This window comes from Salvia miltiorrhiza, chromosome 3 (assembly GCF_028751815.1).
Source record: "Salvia miltiorrhiza cultivar Shanhuang (shh) chromosome 3, IMPLAD_Smil_shh, whole genome shotgun sequence".
Taxonomy (NCBI): Eukaryota; Viridiplantae; Streptophyta; class Magnoliopsida; order Lamiales; family Lamiaceae; genus Salvia; species Salvia miltiorrhiza.
Window position 1 is genome coordinate 19,581,640 of NC_080389.1, and position 6,406 is coordinate 19,588,045.

The following is a 6,406-nucleotide window of genomic DNA, read 5'->3' on the forward strand; positions in this document are numbered from 1 at the left end:
TAGGATTAGCGGGCTATTACAGGAGGTTCATAGAAGGGTTCTCCAAACTAGCAAGGCCAATGACACAACTGCTAAAGAAAGGAAGCCAGTACAAGTGGACTGAAGACTGTGAACGGAGCTTTCAGGAACTTAAGACAAGGCTAACTACTGCCCCAGTGTTAGCCATTCCTGACGAAAGTAAGAGTTTTGTCGTCTACACCGACGCCTCAAAATTGGGACTTGGGTGTGTCTTGATGCAAGATAGGAAGGTAATAGCTTATGCGTCCCGCCAACTGAGGCCTCATGAGTTAAACTATCCAACCCATGACCTGGAGCTAGCTGCAGTCGTGCACGCCCTAAAGATTTGGAGACACTATCTCTATGGTGTCAAGTGCGAAATTTATACGGACCATAAGAGCCTGAAATACTTCTTTGAACAGAAAGACTTGAACATGAGGCAACGAAGATGGCTGGAACTGGTAAAAGATTACGACTGCACTATCAACTACCATCCAGGAAAAGCGAATGTGGTGGCAGACGCCCTAAGTCGAAAAACTGGAGCAAAGCTAGGAAGCCTAATTACCCAACAGGAGGAGTTAGTACGTGATCTGGCTGCACTCAAACTGGAAATAGTACACCCTCCAAAAACGATATCGGGTTGCATAGCTGCTATGGAAGTTGTCCCGGACTTGCGAGCAAGGATCATTGAAGCACAAAGAGGGGACTGGTTTTTGGAAAAGATGAGACTCGCTGTAAGGTCAAATGAACCCAATGGATTCACAGAAGATATGGACAATGCTCTAAAATTTGAAGATAGGCTTTGTGTGCCTCATAACAAGGCACTGAAGAATGAAATCCTGAGTGAAGCACACGACACGCCCTATACAGCTCACCCGGGAAGCACGAAGATGTATCAAGACCTGAGGAGGATATTCTGGTGGAAGGGGATGAAGAGGGACATATTCATGTTCGTGGAACGATGTCTTGCATGTCAACAAGTCAAAGCTCTACACCAGAAACCATATGGGTCGTTGCAACCATTGCCAATTCCGGAATGGAAATGGGAACATATCAACATGGATTTCGTGGTAAGCTTGCCAAGGTCGACACGTGGAAATACCGCCATTTGGGTGATCGTGGATCGCCTGTCGAAGTCAGCTCATTTCCTCCCCATACAAATGACTTTTGCATTGGAAAAGCTTGCGAAAATATATGTCAAAGAAATTGTGCGCCTTCACGGTGTACCGGTGTCGATCACGTCTGATCGTGACGCCAGATTCACATCGAGATTTTGGCGGGGTCTACAAGAAGCAATGGGCACCAAGTTAAACTTCAGCACAGCATACCACCCCCAAACAGACGGACAGGCTGAACGGACGATTCAAGTATTGGAAGATATGCTCCGAGCAATCGTCTCGGGCAAAGGAGGGAATTGGGAGGACTTGCTACCCCTCGTGGAGTTCGCATATAATAACAGTTACCAGTCCTCAATCGGAATGGCTCCATACGAGGCACTGTACGGGCGAAAATGCAGATCACCCCTTTTCTGGGATGAAGTGGGTGAACGAAAACTGTTGGGACCAGAACTAGTTCAACAAATGATCGAGAAGGTTGACCAGGTCAAACAGAAGATCAAAGAAGCACAAGACAGACAAAAGTCATATGCCGATACACGACGCACTGAACTAGAATTCCACACGGGAGATCGATTTTTTCTCAAAATCTCCCCCACAAAGGGAGTAGTCCATTTTGGGAGTCGTGGTAAGCTGCGACCCCGCTATATAGGTCCATTCGAGATCCTAGATAGAGTGGGCAAAGTAGCTTACCGATTAGCCCTGCCACCAAGCATTGGAGACGTGCATAATGTGTTTCATGTCTCGCAACTACGAAAATACGTGTTCGACCCAAAACACGTGATAAAGCATGAGGAGGTAGTCCTAGCCCAAGACTTGAGCTATGAAGAGAAGCCTGTCCAGATACTTGATCGTAAGATTCAAGTTTTAAGAAACAAACAAATACCTATGGTTAAAGTGCTTTGGCACCACCATGGGATAGAAGAAGCCACGTGGGAACTAGAAGAGAAGATGAGAACTCAGTACCCCGAGCTTGATTACCAAGGTACGCAAATTTCGGGGACGAAATTATTTTTAAGGGGGGAGGTATGTGATATCCCGACCCTTTCCATAAGAAATATAGAAGGCCTAACTAAGTATACTATTGATACACGCCCAATATTTAATAATTATATTGTAACTAGGAAATTGTTATAAATTTACCCCCGATATTTTATTTTTAGATCGATAAAATACTGAGTCATTGCTAAAATATATATATATGAGAAATATTACTGAAAGCATTTTATTTTAGTTAAACGTTATATATATATATATATATATATATATATATATATTATTCATTCATATTGAGGCTAAAGCCCAATATATATATATATATATATAATTATAATGTGATATTTGGGTAATTTATTTTGTCATAAGCCCAAAATCAGATGTTATTATAATTATTAGTAGTAGTATTTATTTATTTAGCTTAAGTCTATGTAAGATCAGATTAGATTAATGAGTGAGAAAGAGAGCGTGAGTGAAAAATCATCTCTTCTCTCACAGATTATCTTTTTTTTTATATACCAGATCAGTTTTTTTTAAAAAAAAAATAAGCGTGAACTAAATCATCATTACTTCTCTGATAAACCAGATTTCATTACTTCTTCTGCCAGCGTCCTTTCATCTTCCAAGAAATATTTTCTTCCAAATCTTCTCAAAATCTCCCATCTCTCCAGACTAAAAATCCCTGCAATCATTTCACTCTTCTCTTCCTTTAATATATATATCCTCCTTCCCTCACTCAAAGTTCTTTTCACTGTTCCTGCACAATTATCCTCCAGGTAACTTTCTTTATCCTTTTCTCCACTTCCAGTGCAAGTACTTTTATCTAGAGAATAACCTTTTATTGTTCCCCCATTAAATTATTGCTGCTACAGACAACAGAACTTGGAAAAAGAACTGAATCAGTTAAGCCAAAACAACAAAGACACCAAAAATCCTCTTACTAAAAAGGTTCGTTCCTTCCCCTTTTTATTATAGAACTTGCATTACTCTTTAGCATAGCACCATTACAAGAACATAGATCTCTAGCTCTTATACCACATCAATGACCATGATATAATCTTACTCTATGTACTGCTCTAAACAAAACAAAGAAAAAAAAAAAGAAAGGGAGAAGAATCTGTAACAAACCAAGAACTCTTTCATAGCCTCAAAAATTCTGAACTTCAACTCCAAGACTCAATTTTTTTTATCCCAAGAACTTGCTCTTCATTTCAACCTACAAGTATCGATTCTTTCTCCTTGATTGGGACGGGTCTGGAACGTGAGTGTGTGAGGAGTGGATTTTCTGTCCCCTCGATGGCTGCCGGAGAAGACGGCCGGGCAGAGGCGAGGTAGCGCGAAGAACGCCGGCGCCGGAGGGAAGGAGATGAAGGCTGCAGCTCCTCCCCCTCTTTGACCGCTGCTGCCAGAGGATTCAGGAGGAGGGACGACCCCTCAGTGGAATGGGACGCAGGAGGAAGGGCGCCGGTGGACGGCGACGGCACGACCGAGGGCCTGCCGCCACTGACCACCGCGAATGCAGCAGCAGCGGCGGCGACCCTCTTCGGTCGACCGCCGCCCAATTTACGCCAGGAGAGAGAGAGGGATGGAGGGGTGGCAGAGCGTCGTGGCCCGGACGACCCCGTCTCGCCGGAGTTGAAGCAGCGGCGGCGGCGCGGCTAGGCAAGAGAGAGGCGAGAGTTTGAGAGAGAAGGGGGGGGTGAGACGAGAGAGAGAGAGAGCCCCCTTTTAAAAAAAAAAAATCTGATTTTGATTTTCTTATTTTAGGGTTATACTCCCTCCGTCCCAATAAAAGTGGCCACATTTCATTTTTGGGTGTCCCATTAAAAGTGGCTACTTTCTAAAAATGGCAAAAGTTTACTTTAATTAAGTCAACAATTACTCACTAATTTGGTCAACAATTGTAGGCCACTTTCTAAAAATGCAAAAATTACTCACTAATTTGGTCAACAATTGTAGGCCACTTTCTAAAAAGTACTCACTAATTTTGGTGGGTCACACTCAATTAAAACATAACAATCCCCTTCTTAATCTCCGTGCCCAAAAAAAAGTGGCCACTTTTATTGGGACGGAGGGAGTAGTAATTTTTCAATTTCCAGAATTATTTCCTTTTTATTTTATTCTGTATGTTATTTTTAAATCATTTAAGGCCTTTAGTTAATTGAGTTTGGGCTCCCCATTTTAAAAATCTGTTGGGCTCTTCATTATTCTACCTAGACGGGCCGATTTTTACTCCAGAATGGGCTAGAATTATTTTATTTTTGGGCTCTGACTATTATTAAAACATCTGGGCTTAATTATTTATAATAAGCCTTCTAGGTAAATTCTCTTGGACTCTAATTATTTTAACTCAACCTATGGGCACTTATATTAATTCTCACTAAATTATAAATTGTTAATTATTTATACATCTTGAATTCTTAAATTATTTTCAATTAGGTTATAAATTATTTATTACCTTACAAGCTTTAAAATGTATTATCTATTTTCACTAAGTTTATATATTCCAATTAATTTACTAATTATTTCATAAATTTTACACTCATTATTTAGTTAACCCCATCAAATCAATAATTATCCGGGCATAGTGTATCAATAGTTAGAAATTCCCTATTCCTTAGAAATTAGAATGGGACCTCGGAACCTACTTAAGGAATAAATTTCTTGTAGGTCCGAATAACCAAGAGCAGTGAAGCCTCAAACGAGCTGAACATCGAATCTCCGCTATTGAGGTGGGTTATACTTTACATACAATGTATCTTGAGTTATATAAGCTCTGATATTTCATGAAAATTATCTGTTTATCCAATATAAATGTTTTTATGTGCGTTCTGTAATTGTTTAAGGCTCGCTTTAGTATCGATCGAGATTCTCATTTGGCCTAACACGCTAAATGAGGATTGTGTACACAGGGTTAGTGGCTCGATGGGTTGATCACCATCGTGCACTAACAGATTTAGAACGTTATAAGGGTGGGTGCTTGACAGGAGGTTATCCGGAGCACAGTTAAGGTTATTGATTCCAACCGGGTGCGTCCCGAGATCAATAACAGATTTTGGATTTGACTGGGTGCGTCCCGAGATCAGTGAATGTGGGGAGAAAGTGAGTAACAATCGAACGTACATGGGCGCCCTCGACAAGAAAATATTTTTGTCATGCTTAGGAGTGGATTTCTGTTTTTAAACCTTCTAAGTCATGATTTTGATATTGGATAAACTGCCTTCTTATTTCATAAAATATTTCGAAAACTTGTGCCCACTGAGTACATTAGTACTCATCCCAAATATTTTCAAATGTTTTTCAGGTTAGGCGGCTGGTGCGCACGGTGCTGAGCTGGGGAGTGTTTCTTATCCTGACGACTAGCTACTCCTTAGCTAATCTAGTTGAATTCCCGAATAACTTCTAAATCAAATTCTGTTGAGCTCAGACTCATTATTTCTATTCCGCTGCACTGTTCAATGTTAAACTATCAGGGTTGTGAAACTAAACCTCTTTAGATCCTTGGGGATTTTCTCCATATGATGAACTCGTTCTATGTCATCATTAACCATCTTTATATTAAGCCATTTTATTTATCGTATTTTATTTCCTCCCAAGCCTGGGCTGTCGCACTATGCATATTTGTGTGTAACGTTATGCATATTTATGTTTTTTTTAATGTTTATTCGTGTTGAACTATATGCATAGTACTATGCGACACCGTCACGTTGCTTCACCGTTGGTCATTTGACGAATCATATTTTTTCAGATGGGTCATTTACTGATACTTTCTCATGCTTATTTGTGTTTAACTTTATGCATTTTAGTGTTTAATTATATGCATAATTTTGACAACGGCCATGGAAAAAAAAATGAATTTTAGGTTAAAAAAAATAAAAAAAATATATATATATTTTTTAAATTTTTTGAAATTACTATTTTACCCCCTCCTTGTTTTTTGCCTTGAAAGGCTTTGGAAGGTCTTGGGAGGCTGTTGCCACGTGGCCCATTGTGTGACATACCGCTAGATACTATATATATGCGTGTGTACTTACTTGATTATCATATAAAAATTTATAAATATAATAGAAGATATAATTTTAGCTAAATAAAGGAGAAAAAAGGAATTTCCAATAATAAAAATTGATATTATAGAATAAAAAAATTAAGAAAAAAAAATATGTTCAAAGAAAAAAGAAAGAAAAATGATTTTAAATCTTTAAACAAATACTAACTTTACATTTTAAATTCAATATTTACATATAATATAGTATCAAATTAAAGCTCTTGTCGTGATTTTTAATTTGATATGTATATAA

General features: G+C 39.1%; 1 long non-coding RNA gene across 2 annotated transcripts; it reads left to right on the plus strand.

Moving 5' to 3' along the window:
* Positions 1-2,555: 2,555 nt before the first annotated feature.
* Positions 2,556-5,671, plus strand: LOC131018015 (uncharacterized). Of its 2 annotated transcripts, XR_009099982.1 has the most exons (4): positions 2,556-2,884; positions 2,981-3,056; positions 4,779-4,840; positions 5,413-5,671. It is a non-coding gene; the product is annotated as an uncharacterized LOC131018015 (long non-coding RNA). The 2 variants fall into 2 exon arrangements; XR_009099981.1 differs by lacking the exons at positions 4,779-4,840; positions 5,413-5,671 and having other exon boundaries at positions 2,981-3,822.
* The last annotated feature ends 735 nt before the right edge of the window (positions 5,672-6,406 follow it).